This window comes from Herpailurus yagouaroundi, unplaced genomic scaffold (assembly GCF_014898765.1).
Source record: "Herpailurus yagouaroundi ecotype Mexico unplaced genomic scaffold, PumYag 77, whole genome shotgun sequence".
NCBI classification, from domain to species: domain Eukaryota; kingdom Metazoa; phylum Chordata; class Mammalia; order Carnivora; family Felidae; genus Herpailurus; species Herpailurus yagouaroundi.
In genome coordinates, this window is record NW_024412388.1 from 46696043 (window position 1) to 46715147 (window position 19105).

At 44.0% G+C, this 19105-nt stretch overlaps 1 protein-coding gene across 15 annotated transcripts in view; it reads right to left on the reverse strand.

Annotated features, from left to right (window-relative positions):
• Positions 1-19105, reverse strand: part of DAB1 (DAB adaptor protein 1) — a 1153213-nt gene that overhangs the window by 331429 nt on the left and 802679 nt on the right. The window contains exon 5 of one of the 15 annotated variants that reach the window (XM_040470381.1): positions 14456-14568. The exons of the other annotated variants lie outside the window; for them this stretch is intronic. The gene's annotated coding sequence lies outside the window, so the exon portion shown is untranslated. The remainder of the gene's footprint in view (positions 1-14455; positions 14569-19105) is intronic. 15 annotated transcript variants of the gene reach the window in all.

Genomic DNA, 19105 nt, shown 5'->3' on the forward strand with positions numbered 1-19105 from the left:
ATTGATTGGGCAGCCAGCCATCTGTATTGATTCCTGCGGCCACCGAGGAAACGCAGCCACTGTAACCGTCTGCTAGGCCACGTGGAGACACAATCTACATTTACTTCCATTCCTTCAGAGGCTGCGTGTGCAGGCTACATCTGGCCAGCCAGGCTCAGTAGGTAACAATAGTTAACATTTACTGAGCGTCAGTCCGTCAATCTCTCACCCGGCCTCAAGCTGCACCAGGGAGCCCTCAAAACCACCCTAAGTGGGTACCGAGGCAGCAGAAGCATAGACGGGAGATGGGGAAGGCTTCGCAGCTAGGAAACCAGCACCTGAACTCTGCACTAGGAGGTCCCCCCAGGCGGAGTCACGTCCCGAGCACCCACTCGCTTTACTTCTTTTCATCCCCTCAGCAGTTCCGGATGTCGGGCATGAAGATCACGGGAAATGGAGGCTGGGAGAGGCTGAAGGAGCTGCCCAGGAAGTGCCACAGCTGCCGACATGCAGCCCTTCCCACGCCCAGGTTAAAGCATCCGAGCTTCACACGGTAACCCTCAGCAGCTCCATGAGGTGACTGCTGCCCTCCACCCACATTTTAGAAACGAGGAAATGGGGCTCCTGGAAATCAGGAACTTGCCCCAGGGTACACAGCTGGTAAGTGCAGAGCAGAGATGCTGCCGTGGGTGGTTTGATAGGCGTGCATTTGCTTATTAACTCCCGTGCTGGATCTCTGATGCATCCCTGTGTCCAAACCCCCCCACCTGCCCCTTCCATTTCAGTTCCTCCCTCTGTTCACACGGACGGAGCCAGCCTGGTTCATGCACTACTGTGCATCTCAGAGGAAGCTGGGAGATCATCTGCCACCAAGCCTTGGTTTCAGTACTAAGCAGACAAGCCATAGGGCTTACTTCTGTGCACTGTGGATATTTCAACTGTCCACTCCACGCCTGCAAATTCCTGTACCAAAAAAACTATTAGCTTGGCATGAATACCAGAAACCAATTAAAATAAACACAGGGAAACCCCCTTCTAATCCTTTAGGTTCTAACCCTGTGAGTCAAAAAAATGTGATTTTTTAACTTAAATGTTAAGCAAAGGCATATACAGGAGACAACAGGTCCCTAACCAGAACTCTTAATTTTCCATTCATTCATTCATTCATTCATTCATTCATTCATTCATTCATTATTTATGGTGGGGAGGGGTGCTATTAGACTCTGAACTAGTTTAATGTTTTAGAACAAGAAAACAGATCTCATCTGATGAATCTAATCACAGCATTTCCCAAACCTTAGAGTACAAAACTCCTGAGAAAGATTATTAGCAAGAATAAAGGGGCATTTGGGTGGCTCAGTCAGTTAAGCATCTGACTTTGGCTCAGGTCATGATCTCACAGGTCATGAGTTTGAGCTGACAGCACAGAGCCTGCTTCGGATTCTGTGACTCCCTCTTCTCTCTACCCCTCTCCTGCTCGTGTTCTCTCTTTCTTTCTCTTTCTCTTCCTCTTTGTTTCTGTCTCTCTCTCTCAGAAATAAATATTAAAAAAAAACAAAAAAGAAATGTTCGCCCATCCAATGGTCAAAAAGGCTTGGGGGAAATGCTGTGTGTAAGAAACCCTTTTCAATGATACAGAAAACCCACTACATTGTAAAAGCCCTTAGGAACTCTGAGGTAATGACATCTGTGGAACACTGTTCAAAACTACTTAGTGTTGAGAACATTCTCTGGGTACTTTGTGCCAGGCATTATTCCAAGTGTTTTCCTTGATATGCCTCATTTTATCCTGGCAACAGCCTTATAAGGCAGGTACCATCAGTATGCCCACCAACAGGTGTGGAAACTGAGGGAGGATTAAATTAACTTGCTCATACACAATTTGTTCCAACCATTTGGAACCATCTAGAACTTCTCACAGTCAACCTTGCTTTTCTCACCTCTTTGCTTTGTGGTGGGTTATTTCCTCTACCTGGAACTCACTTCCAACCATCTTACCTGGCTGGTTCCTACATATATTTTGAAACTCTGCTTTTTTCCCCAACATTTTCTATTACCTCTCCCTCCAAGGTGGGTCAGAAGCTCCTTCTTTGTGCCATCATCACAATTACCGTGCTGTATTGTAAGGATGTTTTTATGTGTCTGCCACTGTAGGAAGAGTTCCTCATGGTAGGACTGTGTTTTGTTATCTCTTCATCTCCAGCACCAGGCATGGCACATGGCACATAGCAATTGCTCAATAAACATTACCTAAATAAATAAACTCCCTAAGACAGTGAAAAAGTTTTGCAAGGAAAACAAAGTTCAAGGAGGACACTAATAACAATAGCTCTGATTGACTGAGATCCCTCTGATACGTCAGCCACTATGTTGAGCCGTGACACAGAGTGTATCATTTCACCCTTACCAGAAGCTCTTTAGACATTTGGAAACGTTATCCCCATTTTACAATGAGGCAAACTGAGGCTAAAGAAGGGTAATTCAGACTCCCAGTGCGCAAGAACATCATACTGCAAGATCGACAGAACCATGATGCAGACTCAAGACCATCCAATTGCAAAGCTCCCACTATCCACACCCGGGGTTCCATGCTGACAGTATGTAATTTGTATATCTGATTCGTTTTGTAACCAGAGCCCTGAGATCTCTTCTAGAACATCATTCTCCTAAGAACACTGCCTCTGCCCAGCCTCTTCTCTGTTAAAGGAAATGAGCTAAGATAGCCTTCAGCTATGCCAACGTGGTGATGGTTGGAAAAATTAATCCTGTGCCGTTCTGCATTTGCTGCTTGTGAATCAAACTGTGAAAGCTAATTTAAAAACTTTCACACTTGGTTTGAAGGAGGACTGTCAGCGCTTTGAGAATGCTAAATTGTACACAATTAGCTCAAGTGGTGTGGGTTTAGGCATCCCCAGTAGCCTCTCAGATGAAAAGGCACCCATGGTCACCCCGATGAACCCAGGGGAGAGTGAGAGAAAGTTCCAACTGAAAGAAGTGTAGAGACATGTAGCTGGTTCATGATAAGATCGTGCACTGACCTCTCTGTCCCAGCTTGTGATCCCATGAAGATGGAATGCCCTCCCAGGAACACCTATGCTTCACCCAGATCAGGCTTCGGGACATGCAGACCTGGGGTGAATTTCTAGCTGTACCACCTACAGGCTGCATGGCTTGGGGTGAATTACGTAAGATACTGAAGCCTTTGTTTTGTCATCTGTAAACCAGGGTTAACGCTACAGTCGTCATAAAGCTTTGCTAGGATTTTACAGTGTGTATGACACAACCCCTTGCACGAAGCCTCACGGGGAAGAAACCAGTTGGTGTTTGTTGTTGTTATCACGCACTACCCCAATAGGACAGCGACCACAGATGGTCTTATCCACCTTGCTGTTCCTGGCATGTCTGTATTATTTTAAGGCCCCATCTTTTTCAGGAAGACTATTTTCATTATCACTAATAATAATATTAGTGATAATATAGTTTGAACTCTGGATGGGTCACATGCCCGACACCGTGGCAAAATATAATGAAAGTAGCACTGGGCTGGACCTGGGGACCTGTGTTCCCATGGCGGATCTACCTCTCCGACTAGGCAGGAGCACCTGTGTAGACCGTGTGCTCTCTAGGCACAATACTTAGCATATAGGTCAGGATGTAGCAAATAGAACATCACTAGTAAATGGTTATGGATAAATGAAGAACATATTTGAACCTCCATTTAGTCTCATCTGAAAAATGAAAATACTAATAACTGCCTCTCAGAAAAAGAACACCAAGGTTCAAGACTGAGCATGAGCCAGCAGAGGTGACAGAGAAGCCACTGCCTCCTCTCCAGGCTCCAGCACTCCCAGCAAGTCCATGGTCAGCAACATCACCTCTCCAGAGCTAATCCTGCATCCCAACCCTAAGACCTTACATCTAAGTGCCATCCGGGGTCCGGTCACCTGACTCGGATATTCTACAACCTTCCATAACTACCAAATGGGAAAAAAAAGATTCAGTGAAAGAATTTTCATAACAGCAGTTCAGTCTTAAGGCAAAAACAACTGTAATTAGCAGGCGCCTTCCTAACGAGGAAAATATGATTAAGACATACCATTGTTCATGAGCGGGGATGAGACGGTTATCATGTATCAGGCCCTGCAATTACTGGGGGCCCCTGTGTGGGATAAAACTCTTGCATCATTTTCCCACTTGCATTGCACCCTACTCCCCACAGAGGAAGAGCCATTCTAGGACATAACTGATAAAAAATAACAAAACCACCCCCGGGGGGGGGGGAGTAGCATTTGCTGAGCTACTGTTGTAGGTCAAGAACTGGCAGGCACTTGAGAAACATGGCTGCTGTGGGCATTATCATCATTGTTTAAAAATTAAAACCCTGAGGTTGGGAGAGGTAACTGGCCCACAGTAACTGCACAGCTAGAAAACGCAAGTGCTGGGTGAGGCTGGAACTTAAGGCCACTGGTGCCCAGACTGCGTTCTTTCCCCGACAAAAGAGCTTAACTGGGCTGAGTGATGCTTAAATCATGGCGTCACCATAATCAGCTCCAGTGTGGCTGCTCTTACTGATTTCAGAGAAGGGAGGGGATCGAGGTGGAGTCTAGGTAATATTTCAGCTCCAACCTGATTTCACAGGGAGGAGTCTGAAAGCCTTCTATACATTTTACTTAAAGAAGGAAAAGTAATTTAACTCACAGATACAATTAATATTTTTTATTATTTTTTTAATTTTATTTTAACATTTATTCATTGTTTTGAGACAGAGACACACACAGAGCATTATTGGGGGAGGGACAGAGAGGGAGGGAAACACAGAATCCAAAGCAGGCTCCAGGCTCTGAGCTGTCAGCACACAGCCCAACGTGGGGCTCCAACTCACATACCACAAGATCATGACCTGAGCCTAAGTCAGACGCTCAAATGACTGAGGCACCCAGGTGCCCCCAGAAACAATTAGTATTTTAAAACATTCATCCTTCCAACAAACAATTAATGGTTAAATATCCATCCAGTCATCAGATATTGAAATGTCAGTTCTCAGAAAGACCTTCTTGGCCACCTCACGTAAAACAAAACCCCCATACTTCTAATCTCTGCTTTACTTTTCTACTTACACTTTCATTATTATAACACACATACAGATGCCAATTTATAAAGTCATTTATAAATTTAATTTATTTGTGATGATCTTAATGTCCCAGAACAGGAAGCTCTCCCTGGATAAGAATTTTTAATCTGTTTTGTCACTGCAGTTCCCCAACAACCTGGAACAACGTGTGGAGTACTGGACACCCTCTGAAACATTTGCCCAAAGGGTGAACGAATTAAAAGCTGAAGGAAGGTACAGAAAAGTGAAGAGGTTATTTTTCTCACCCATATGTCAAGTCCTCAAAATATCGTGAGTTGTCTTTTGTTTTTTTGTTTTTTTAGTCTCTACTTCAGACAGTCTATATATGCCATCTACCTCCTTCAATTATTCATTCAATTATTTAACAAGTATTTATTGAGTGGCTGTGCTGTGCCAGGTGCTTGGATCCTAGCTGTGAACAAAACAGAGGTCCAAGAAGCTTACGTTCTGATGAAGAAAACCCACAAGTAAAATATACCTTCCAGAACATCAGGTAGTGGTGGAGGGACAGCATCAAACAGGGTAAGAAGGGAGAGTGACAGGGCAGGCAGGAAGGTGGGGACTAGTTCAGTTAAAGGTAGATAAGGCCTCTCTGAGCAGGTCAAGCTATTAACAAAGACAAGCTATGCAAACCAGGAGGGGACCTGGGGTCAGCAGGACAGGGACAAAATCCATTCCACTGCATCAACACGGCCCAAACATTCCTCATCTTAAAAAAAAAAAAATTTTTTTTTAATGTTTATTTATTTTTGAGACAGAGAGAGACAGAGTGTGAGCAGGGGAGGGGCAGAGAGATGGAGTCACAGGATCTGAAACAGGCTCCAGGCTCCCAGCCGTCAGCACAGAGCCCTACGACATGGGGCTCGAACTCAGGAACAGTGAGGTCATGATCTCGGCTGAAGTTGGATGCTTAACCCACTGAGCCATCCAGGCGCCCCCAAACTTTAATCCCTGACTCCTCCCCCCTACCCCGGTACTGCAGGAATAATGGGCAAAATGGAGGAAGATAGTCACAAGTTACAAACTTACTGTTATTCTTTTTTAATGTTTATTTTTGAGAGAGAGAGAGACAGAGAGAGGGAGGGAGGAGGAGCAGAGAGAGAGGGAGACACAATCTGAAGCAGGCTCCAGGCTCTGAGCTGTTAGCATAGAACCCGATGTGGGGCTTGAACCTGCAAACTGTGAGATCATGAGCTGACCCAAAGTTGGGCCCTTAACTGACTGAGCCACCCAGGTGCTCCCAAACTTACTGTTATAACTAAGTCCTAGGGATGTAAGATACAGCATGGAAACTCTAGACAAGAACAATGTATCATACATTCCCAAGTTGCTAAGCGAGTCCGCCTTTAAAGTTCTCACCACAAGCAAACACTTTTGAGTGGTGGTGGATGTTACCTAAACTAGTTGTGATCATTTCACAATGCTTCCGTACATCAAATCGTTAGGTTGTACTCCTGAAACTAATACAATGCGGTGTGTCAATTATACAGCTCAGTTAAAACAAGATTCCTGGCTGCTTTTCATGCTTCAGTTTTCAGTACTTAGATGGAAAATATAAATGGCCAGGTTCAAACTGATGTGTAAGAGATGTGTGTCATGAAATACAAGACCACCCTAGGAAAGCTGTTCTGAAGTAACAGTAGCTGCACTTTTCTAGACATCTGAAGTAGTTTTAAACCCACAACAACAAATCGGTTCCCTCTCTCATGAGATGAGTAGGTTGCATTACATGATTTCTATGATCTCTTCCTGTTCCAATTTGCTAAGATTCTATTGCTATGAAACAGCCTCATAAACCCTAATTTGCTACACAAGTGAATGAGATAATGGTCATCACCATGATTTTTATCATTATTTCAATGATCCACTTTGGCTCTGGAGTTCAGAGCCCCCAGCATCAACACATTCTTCAGACTCATTTTATTTCAGTTGATTTCAAGATCTCACTGAAAACGTAAGCTGAATGGTAATTTCATTCCTAGAGATGTTTTGTTGTCTACACCATAATTTAAAGGCCCATTCTTAATTCTGCTAATTATCAGCACTAATGAAAGACAAAAATAGCATAGCTAACCAAAAAGGCCTATCCTCACTTGGTTTTAAGCTGTATTTTTTTTAAGTATCAGATCAGATCTGCTTTCCCAGTCCTACTGCCGCTAAGTTCCCATAAAAACAAGCTTCAGGGGGCGCCTGGGTGGCTTGGTCGGTTAAGCGTCCAACTTCGACTCAGGTCATGATCTCACCGTCCGTGAGTTCAAGCCCCGCGTCGGGCTCTGTGCTGACCGCTCAGAGCCTGCAGCCTGTTTCAGATTCTGTGTCTCCCTCTCTGCCCCTCCCCTGTTCATGCTCTCTCTCTGCCTCAAAAATAAATAAACGTTAAAAAAAAAAACAAAAAAAAAAAAACAAGCTTCAGGTAAACAAGGGATGCAGGGTAAAGTGAGGGGGTTACCATACTGCTGTCCACGGATGGGCTTCGGGGCTCCCTGACTCCTCAGATACCACAGCAAAACTTCCTGGCTTCCAATCTAACCCCAAGGAAACGAACTGAACTTGAAAGTTTCCCAGATTCCCTCTTAGATGGAGCATCTGGCCCTTTGATCCCCATTACCTGTAGCAAGCTGCAAGGGTATTCAGGGGGAGCACAGGAAAATAAATTCACCTCAAATGACAAATCAAAAGAGCCTAAGGGAGACAAGCGGACACTTTCAACATTTACCGAGTGTTGCCCCCGTGCTGGGCAAGCTGCTAGAGATTGGTACAGACTTTTCCCTGCCCCCCACCCCCTCGAAGGTCACTGTCTGCTGTAGGAAACAGGCCACAAATACATTAAGAAGTCTGCCCAACTGCTACAGGGCTAAAATAGCTGTGGAGGGGCTAGAGAGAGAGCTGACGATGGGGCAGTTGTGTCCGGGTTTAGAAGGTGAAAGGAGACTCTACCTGTAGGAGGAGACCCCCTGATCCAAGGCTTCCAAGAGAAGCCGGCACCCGGGTGGCTCAGCGGGTTCAGCGTAGACTCCAGCTCAGGTCATGACCTCACTGTTTGTGAGTTTGAGCCCCGCATCAGGCTCTGTGATGATAGCCCAGAGGCTGGAGCCTACTTCAGTTGTCTCTTCCAGTCTCTCTCTCTCTCTCTCTCTGCCCTTCGCCCACTTACATGCTTGTTCGCTCACTCACTCTCAAAAATAAATAAACTGAAAGAAAGAAAGAAAGAAAGAAAGAAAGAAAGAAAGAAAGAGTGGCAAAATGCTTGAAGGGTAGCTGTGAAGTAGGAACTAATATTTAATGTGTCAGGCCCAGGACTGTGTATCTTGTAACTATTGCCTCATGTAAACTCTTTTTTTTTTTTTTAATGTTTTTATTTTTATTTTTGAGAGAGTACAAGCGGGGGAGGGGCAGAGAGGGAGACAGAGGGTCTGAAGTGGGTTCTGCGCTCACAGCACTGAGTCTGGTGTGGGGCTCGAACTCACAAACTGCGAGATCATGACCTGAGCCGAAGTTGGATGCTCAACTGACTGAGCCACCCAGGTGTCCCTACCTCAGGTAGCTCGGAAGTACACGGAGCATAGGCTTCATCAGCTTCCTGTGTGGGTGAAGGAGTTGAGGCCCAGGGAGGTGACATACCTTTCCCCACATCACTCCCCTGGCCAGAGCCAAGAACGAAAACCAGCAAATTCCCAAGGAAACCAACTTGAATACCTTTCTCCCCCTATGCAAATATGCCTTCTCCACGGTGTCTTCTCATATCTGATTTGCAGACAACTCTCTCCTTCCTGCCCGACTTAAACCAGTTCTGCAAACCTGACCCATGTCACTTGGCTCTTTTCCTCTGGAAATGCATCTTTTAGTTACCAGTGGTTTGGGTTCTTTTCTCTCTCCGGTAACATTCTAAAGTTCTCCAGAGAAGAAACCACAGCTGCTGCCCTTGGCCAAGCCCCTGTGTTCTTCCACAACACTGTTCCCCAGGCCCCAGGGGCAGAGGTCAGTCCAGCCAGCTGTAAGAAAGTCCACGAGAGCCAACATAAAACTCAGACCCGTTTCCTTCCCACCTGGAAAAGAAAACCTTCAGCCCCTCCAGTTCTGGGTAAGCGATCCGGACCCTCCCCATCATTCGAAAGACCCGAATGCCTCCCTTCAAGCCTCTTTATCCATGACCCTGGGTCCTCTGAAACTTTCCTTTGTTTTCACTTCTCTTTCATGCTCTGAGATATCTATCTTCCATCCCAAACCATCACACGTCGGCACTGATCCCTCCCTGACCTTGCTTTTGTAAAATAACCACCACATTTTGGGTGAAACCTGTTTTTGTCTCATGTGCCAGGATTCTGTACATGAGGCTACAGCAGCACCCACACCGCCTGAGCATCACACATTCTGCCTTTAATTTTCTGACATTAAGCTTCCTCTGCTCAACTTAAAGCCCTATTTCTAAATCATGGAAAGCTGTGGCACCTTTTCTCTAAATGGGTAAGAGGGGGGGAAAAAAGGAAATTCCTTGAAGAGGGTCCTCAGGGCTTTGAAATGTTTGAAAATAATCTCTTTTCCATTAATGCACAGAGTAACATATTTCCCCCGCTGCTAAATGACACCTTTCAGGACTGATGATTAACATATAGTTGTACCACTTAGGCCCTTCCAGGAAAAAGCAACATGCATTACTTCAGTCAGTGCACAGGAGCTTTGCATCAGCTACTTTCAGAGGACAGGGAGGATTTTCCCTCCTAAGGGGAAACAAAAATAAAAGGTATGAACAAAATGAATTACATCTACCTGTATTTCGTCCAAGGGTCACCACATAGGGATACACTTTTATGACTAAAATACTGACTGAAGCCTCTTTTCCTCGACAATTATGTCTGTGGAATCTCACCATCACGTAGCTATCCTTAGACAGACGCAGTTATTCATGGGCAAGAAATGACAGGCAGAGAATACTTCGTCTCTACACCAGTGGAACTAGCCCGGATATTTACAAATGGACCTAACTCCTTAAACAGCCACATCGCCAAGAGCCCAGTTCTCTCTCTCTTAGCCCATGCTGGCACATCATCCTGAACCACTGCCCTGGCTGACTATCCTCGATGGAGAATTTACCACACAGAGTCTTGTGATCTGCGAAGCATCTATCAAGTCATATAAGCATGTTCATGAGTCTGACGTTCTTTTCATTGGTGGGGACAGTGAGGCACAGAGAGGTTAAGGATGGACGTTAGGTCCCACCAGCTTCCAAGGGGCACAGTTGAGATGTGAACACAGATCTGTTTGATTCCATCACTCAGTACGACTTCCCTGATGGCCATTATCATCCATCGATAGAGCTGATGTCTCCAGTAGGTTCAAGGCTGTGTAATAACCAGCCACATGCTAATGCTTGTTTGACTGTGTTAAGTGTTCGGTGAAATGTACACAAGAAAAGCACAATGCAGAGACCTGAGGGAATAAGTTTTCTTTGTACTCAGATCACCTCTGTTGGATGCTTCTCCGGGAAAGAGGCAGTAGCTCTAAGTTCCTGCCTGGCTGAGCCAATCAAAAGCATGCCTCTACCTCTGACTGGCACTAAAAAGGGACAATGACCTTGGGAATGAAAGAGAAGTAATCCCAAATTCCAGGTGACTCCACACAAAGTCAAAACATCTGGCATCAGGTGCCTTCAAAGGAAAATATCTGCTGCAGTCACATGCACTAACCCTGAGGTAAAATGAAAGGCCTCTCAGTGGATGATTCTGGTAAACTTTGCAAACCACAGCCTGTGGGTTTGTAAACTGATTCTATGGAGTCAACTCACTTAGCCTTTCCTAGAGATTTCCTGAGCATGCCAGGAGCCAGAGATACAGAAATACACAGGCCAAGGCCCCTGACTTCACAGAGCCAGAATGAGGCAGAACAGACAGCGTACTGAGGTGATCACGCCAGCACCCCACTTCCTGTACACCCACCATGGTCTGGGTGCCGTGCTAGCTGCTTCATGTTTATCTTCTTAATGTTATGAAGAGACAGATGCACTGTGATCTGCAGTCTACAAATGACAAAACTGGGCTTCACAAAGATGTTATCACTTGTTCAACTTTCAAAAATTAGTAGACAGCACATCTGAGACCTAAACTGCAATTTTTCAGACTCCAAATACTTCTCCCTTAACCATTACATTTTCCAGGCTCCATGCTCAGAAATAATTATATTGTAGCATTGTAAGGACAACAACAGAGGTATTAGTAAGTCCAAGGGGAGTCACCAAAGAGAAAGGAATTCATTTGGAGGCACAAAGGAAAGGCAGGGCATCATTCACAGGGCCTGATACCTAAATCGGGTTTTGAAGCATAACTAGGAGTTCATCAGGCAGATAAAGGAGGGATTTGAACGTTCAAGAAAAGAAGAGCTCAGGCCTCCAGAGGCATAAAAGACAAGAGCCCACTAAGGTATTGCCAGGAATCCTGCACACCAATTATATAAAGTGATAACAAGGATAAAGATAACAGCTGTTAACGTAGGCAGGAAACAGGCTAAAGGGTCATGCATATGCACATATGAACAAACATTATACACACACACACACACACACACACACACACACACACACACACACACATCTTCTTATGTGATTTTCCCAGAGCGGGGACTAACTTGAGTTTTACTCGACCTCTGGTGTGAGTAAAAACAAGCAGAACTCAGCTAAGGCCATCATTGACTTTCATGGGGCCATTCAGCTGCAAAGAGCCCAGTCTGCTGACACTGAGCTTGTATAAAAACCTACACGTGCCTATTTGTCATTTCTCCCTACTCAGAAATAACTACTTGGCCACCTAGCACATAAAACGTGGCATGTTTTGCACCTGTCATTTTCTAGGGGGTCTAGCAGCAATCAAAAAGGAAATGAAGCAAAGTGGAGAAAGAATCAAAGCTAAGTGCAAAATGTGAGTACCTGCGGTGCCTATGCATGAAATGGAAACTATCAAATTTGAACTCCTAAAATGACGTATTGCCAAATGCAAGGAGGAAGCAACCCTAGGCCCGGTTGACTCTGTCCGATCCAACAACACAGACATGGTGAGGTGGAAAACGAACTAGGAAAATTCTGATGGAGACCCATTCCACTCCTCTGTGTATGACATGGAGTAAATCATTTAACCCCTCTAAGCCTCCATGTGTCATCTAGAAAGAGGCACAATAATATACCTAATGTCATGCTCCTGATCAAGATTACATGAGAAAATGCACGTAAAGGACTTCAGCACAGGGGATGACCATCAATACTTAAATGGCAACATAAAACATGTTGATGCTAATCTAAAAATACTTCTGCCTAAAATAACGTTTTTTAAAAACATGAAGGGTCTAGGCTTGATTAGGGTTTACTAACAACAGCAGCTCTGGGATATGGAGCACTCATAATAGCTTGCAATGTTGCATTTCAGTGTCACAACCACTCTGTGGAGCAGGCACGAGTATTACCTCCATTTTAGAGGCAAAGAAACCAAGGCATGGAATTACATAATTTGCCCAAAGATAACACAAATAGAAACTGAAGGAGGAAGATTTAAACTCAGACATTCTAGTAACTTAGAGCTTTTTTGATGCATCTGTTTAAAATTAATTACTTCCAGGGTATGATGGTTAATTTTATATGTCAACTTGGAGGGTGTTTTTGGATGAGATTAACATTTAAATTGGTGAACTTTGAGTAAGCAGATTGTCCTCCATAATGTGGGTGGGCCTCACCCAATAAGTCGAAGGCCTAGTTACAGCAAAAAGACCAGATTCCCCAAGCAAGAGAGGATTCTCCAGCAGATGGCCTTCCGACTTCGTCTGCACCATTGGCTCTCCTGGATATCCAGCATGCTGGCCAACACTGCAAATTTTGGACTTGCTAGACTATAACTGCATGAGCCAATTCCTTATAATAAATCTCTTCCTATATATACACACATCCTTTTGGTTCTGCTTCTCTGGAGAACCCTAAGAAAGGAACTACACAGGAAGAACTAATACACAGGGTTTTGGTTTCTTGTTATGGTTATTTTTACCTTCCAATTCCTTGTATTTTCTACCCCATTTATTCAGTAGGTATTTTCTAAGTGCTTCACATGAACCAGGCACTCCACTAGATTACAAGGTGAAGAAGAAAGATACTCTGTCTTCTAGCCTATTCTGCCTATGGTTTTCCATCCCTATATACCCATGTACCTCCTCTCTGAATTATAAGATCCTTGAGATTCATGACTAGCCTTTGTATAAACAACAAGTACAGAGTTTCAAATAGACTATACAGTAAATACCCATCAGTGTTGGCAAAATGAATACACTGTATGTTTGCCATTGTTTTTTGTTGTTGTTGTTGTTTGTTGTTATTGTTGTTGTTGTTTTTTACCCTTTACTGAGTATATGCTATGCTGGATGCTCAGCATTCATTTCTATCTCATTTTGTCACAATTTAAGGAACAAAAAGGGAGACACCAGGAAGTGAGGTGACCTGCTTGAGGTCACGCCGAGTTATTCACACCCAGGTCTGAGTCCAAAGCCAGTGGACCTCTCACTACGGATGCTCCTTTTTGCAAACGATAAATAACAGATGAAGCCCGGGATGAATGAGCACCCCCGGAGCTCCAGGGCCCTTCAGCCAAACTTCACAAACACACAACTTCATACCTTGCATGAGGCAAAGTATAAAAATGAAGGCAATCGGGTGTTATCTATAAACACCTCAAAGCTTTTCCTTTCATTTAAAAATTCTCTAGTAATTGTTTTTACCACAGTTAATCATAAAAACGAATCACCTCAAATTTTTAAAAGAAATTCTCCTTCAAGATGTGTCAACTTTGTGCCATGAATTCATTTATTATGAGACCACATGATGCCTCCAAGTACTGCATTTTATTGAAACGTGACTTTTTTTTTCCACTCTGTTTTGATTCCACATCTGAAAATCGCTTCTATCAATCTTTCACTGGAGCCAAACATAACTGTTTTGCTCACTGAAACATTAAATACAGACTCAGGGCCCAAGAATCAAATTAAAAATAAAATAAACTAGTATCTGGCTGACATTCATAGCTTCATATCCAGGGAGACCACAGATTTGAGAACAGTTGTGAACCCGCTTCCATGATAAAAATCAATCAATCCTAATCCCTTTGCATCTTATGTCGTTTAAAAATCCAAAGACTTCATGTGGGCTGATTTTTCTTTTTGAGAATCAATTTTAGAAATTGTTGACTACACTGATTTTCAAAGGGGCGGGGCATCTTCAATGAAACCGCCAGACTCAGTTTGGTCATTGATTGGGATCGATGGTTTTCTGCATCAGTTGCTGCTTGGTTGGGGGTGGGGGTGGGATGCACGCCATATACTTACATTCCCCATAATGCATCATTCTCTTTCTAAACAGTGGCAGCAAACAGACACATCCAATATTGTATTACTCTCTTCTTTCATTCATGACGATGTCTCACATGGGCCCTGAGAGTCTGAAAAAAGAAGCATTTCCCAGGTTCTAAGGATGAAGGGAACCCTAGCCAATCCATCATGCTTTGTCTGCTAATGATAGACTCATGCATAAGAGCTACCATAACTAGAGAGGGGCAGCAGGCATGAAAAGGAGTGCATCAACTGTCAACGGCTGGGGTCTGAAGGACAGCAAAGCTGTGATTAGAATTTTCAATCAGACTTCCATGATTCATCACAGTATGGGGCGGGGGGGGTGAGAGAAGTTTGTAGAGGCATATTCCTCCTTCAACCCTGCCTTCCCTTCTTCTATTAGCAGAGTTAAGTCATAGGGGCCATGGAAAACTCCGTCTTACTGACCCAAAGAATAAAACTTTAAAAGATCTGCTAACATGGGGCAGATGAGTGCTGGGATTAAACATCTCTCTCCCCACAATGCCCAGATTAATGTCTCTAAAATACAATTCTGATCTTGTCATGCCTGATCCAAGAACTCTCATGTCTTCCTTCTCCCTCCCCCTTCCTCCTCCTCCTTTTTCCTTCCTCCCTTTCTTCGCAACTCCCTCCCTCATTTCCTAGCTTCCTTCTGGATTATCTTCCTATCCTTTCCTCCTCCTTTCTACTTATCTATGTACTTTCCTTCCTTCCACCATCCATTAAGCACTTACAAAGTAAAATCATTTCCTGATGGAAGAAATCACAGCCTACTTAAGGGGGACACCCACACGCAGACAACCTCAGCATAGTGTGAAATAAAATAACGGTGCTGTGAAACAGTGGGATACTGGGGAGTGAGTTCCTACAAGCTTCCCAGATGAAGCGGCCATGTGCTGCCAGCATAGGCAATAGCACACACACACACGGCGGCATGAAGACGAAAGGATGTGGCGTTCTCCAGGAAGTGTAGGTGGATCAATGACGCTGAAGCATCGTTTATGGGAAAGTGATATGGAATGAGTCTGGAGAGGTAGGCAAGTCCCTGTTATGAGAAGCTCCGTACCTAGGAATTTTATGAAGGCAATGAAGATAAACAACAGGCATTAAGCAGAAGTGGTGGTGGTGACTAGATTTTTAATTAAACCTCCATAAACGTGCACGTGGATCCTGCCTGAGCAAACTATTTGAAACTGCAACCCCACTCCTAGTCGCCGCCCTTGCTACTTTTTCTCCATTGTACTTGTCACCATGCAGTACTGGATTCACTAAATTTTAGTTATTGTCTATCTGCCTCCAATAAAATGTAAGGGTCATTTTGAGAGCCGGGAGCTTAGTCTCTCCACTGTTGTATCCTTTGGACACAGAAAACTATTTAGCATGTAGTAAATATCCCATGAATACTGTGGAACAATATGGTCTTTTTAAAGACAGCAAAAACTCAATCATCTCAGCATTTTATCTGGAGGAAAGACTTTGTCTTTATTTATTTTTTTTTCCCAACGTTTATTTATTTTTGGGACAGAGAGAGACAGAGCATGAACGGGGGAGGGGCAGAGAGAGAGGGAGACACAGAATCGGAAACAGGCTCCAGGCTCCGAGCCATCAGCCCAGAACCTGACGCGGGGCTCGAACTCACGGACCGCGAGATCGTGACCTGGCTGAAGTCGGACGCTTAACCGACTGCGCCACCCAGGCGCCCCAAGACTTTGTCTTTAAAGAGGATACCTCATGCCCAGTCTCAACTCCCTGCAGAATGCCGGTGAAATGCCTACTTTAAATGTAGTTACAATAAAAAGTTGTGGAAAGCACTTAGAACAGTAACTGACATATAAGAAGTCCTCAATAAATTTCAACTATTGCTTTCTGGCTTTGTTGATGTCATATCAATTCCCCCTGCCTGGGAAGCCCATAAGAACAAGGACTTTTCCATCCATTACACAGTAGGGGCTCAAAGAATGACTTGTGATTCATCAGAAATCTAGACCATCAACCCAAGGAATTCTCTCTTTAAGTCACAAAGTGAGCAATTTCCCTAGCATATTCTAAGCACCACAAAAGCTCCTTTCAGAGAGAAAGAAGTCCTGGGAATGTCAAGTGCTTTGCAATCATTGCAGTTTAGAGAACCGAAGCTTAGCATTGACCAGTGAGGCTCCTTGAGCCATGTATCCATGCTTCTTGGGAGGACTGGAGATCATCTTCCATGACACCATCATACAGCTACCATAGCAAATTAGAATGTTGCTCTGACATTTTGACTGCCTACCACAGTAGACCATATGCATCTTAAATTTTTTTTTTCAACGTTTATTTATCTTTTTGGGGACAGAGAGAGACAGAGCATGAACAGGGGAGGGGCAGAGAGAGAGGGAGACACAGAATCGGAAACAGGCTCCAGGCTCTGAGCCATCAGCCCAGAGCCCGATGCGGGGCTCGAACTCATGGACCGCAAGATCGTGACCTGGCTGAAGTCGGACGCTTAACCGACTGCGCCACCCAGGCGCCCCGAGACCATATGCATCTTAACAGAAGGATCTCATAGCTGGGGAGGAAGTAAGGTGGAGAGTTACGAGCCTGGCATCCAGGGCCCAACTTCCAGGTGTGAATCCCACCACTGACATGTTAATCTCTCTCTGCCTCAATTGCACTTTGAGAACAATAATGCCCCTACTACCTCAAAGGGTCGCTATGAAGATTCACTGAGCCAATGCTCAGTGAACTGTGCCCGGCACATAGTACATTGTTAAAAAATGTTCTATATTCTCATTGGCACATCTTAGAACATAAGAGGTACCCAAACAATGCTTGCTGAATTAACAATATACACATATCTGAATTTCCTTTTAGTTGTCCACAGAAAATGATTAAGAAAGGGGTTCAGGCACAACTCAACCCATATCCCTGCTCAGAGATGTTAACAACTATACTAGTAACTCAAAAGGCACTCTGGCTGGTTTGATTTGAGGCATAGACTTTAAGTGCAAAGGCTCAATTCTTCTCCTGTGAAACTCAGCTATCTCCCAGGGTTGTCTTGTAGCATGTTCAGGTAACATTTGGTGTTTTACAAACACTAGAGCACTATAAAATACTAAATTGATATTACAAACAGAGACGCTCCAGGCACTCAGCAAAAGAGAGGGTTAAAAAAATGGGATTCAAACTACTTTGTCTTCTTACATTTGTGCAAAATTAAAATGACTCTTTGCAGAATCCAATTTGGATAAGACCATGTCAATACTACTGATACAAGCCATCACTAATGACAAGACTGATAGCTCAGGAGGGCCAGTCATTTCATGTTCACTGTGCATCATGCTTAATTCGCCAAAAGGAGTTTGTGTGTATAATTAATGTGCTTTTCTTCCCGGCTTCATCTGGAAACATGTAAGGGGTCTCTAGGGAATTCTGTAAGTTAGAAACAATTAATAAAATAAAACCACTTAATTAAAGAGAATAATTGGAGCCTATTTTATACCTGAAAATGGAGGGATAAAAATCACTTTGGAAACACACTGTCGAAAAATTGCTGAGTTTTTAAAGAAAGAATAACGTGTAGATGGAAGACACGTGAGTCATGACAGGGGACTGATTTCCCAGGCCCTTTGTTCCGGAGTGATTTAAATCCAGCTGACCTGGTGTGCACACGAAATGCAAGATTACTGACCGTACAATGGCAAGTGCCATTCTTGTGTACAAAAACTTCATTTCTTATTATCATTACTATCCCAATGCACAGTTAGAACACCTTTCCTGTACCCATTGTAGGGATCCCTCAGTAAAAAGCAGCCGCTCTCCCCGTCTCCCAGAAACGCCTAGTCTAGTCAGGAGAAGAGAAAAGTCCCCACACAACTAAAATGCAGAGGGACCAGCACTACATGGCAGCAGAGGACGCCATGGAATAGTGACAGAGAGCTCCCAAAGCAGCCTCAAAGAAACAATGCTTTCCGAGGTCATGAGTTCTCAGAAAGAAATGAGCATTTACAAGCATAGGAAGAAAAAATGCAACTACACATATAACATCATGTACTAAGTCACAGACACGTGAATGTACGCAATGTTCTGGTAAATTACATAAAGCTCAGCAGGTCCCAAGAACCAAGTATATGTTTCAGAGCAGAAAGACATGATGTTAAAACCCAGGTGGGGAAAGAGCATATATATGAAATAGACGAGTTCAAATCACACAATCATGTTATCGTGCATGCACGCAGCATCTCTACGCTTTAGTTTTCTCTTGAATAAAAATGGAGTTCTAGGAACACTTGAAGGTGGTACACAGAACTATGGTTCCCAACTACCTGTATCCCTCCCAATGAGATATGTATTCAGCCACGCCTTTTGCACCTCAAGAGAGATGAAGAATATTCCCTGCCCCATTGTCGAGTTTGGCCATATGACTAGGTCTGGCCAATGGAACAGGAGTGGACATAAGGTGCAGAAACTTTAAATGCACTTATGCAACTTTAAATGCACTTATGTTGTTCTGAACTGAACAGACTTCACATTTCAGACCTCTGCCATGAGGATCACATGGCTCACAGGAGGCTGCTCCCAGAGCCTGGGTTCCTAAAATTAAAAGACTCTTGGAAAAGAGCTAAGCAGAGCTGCAGACAGCATGGATAACTA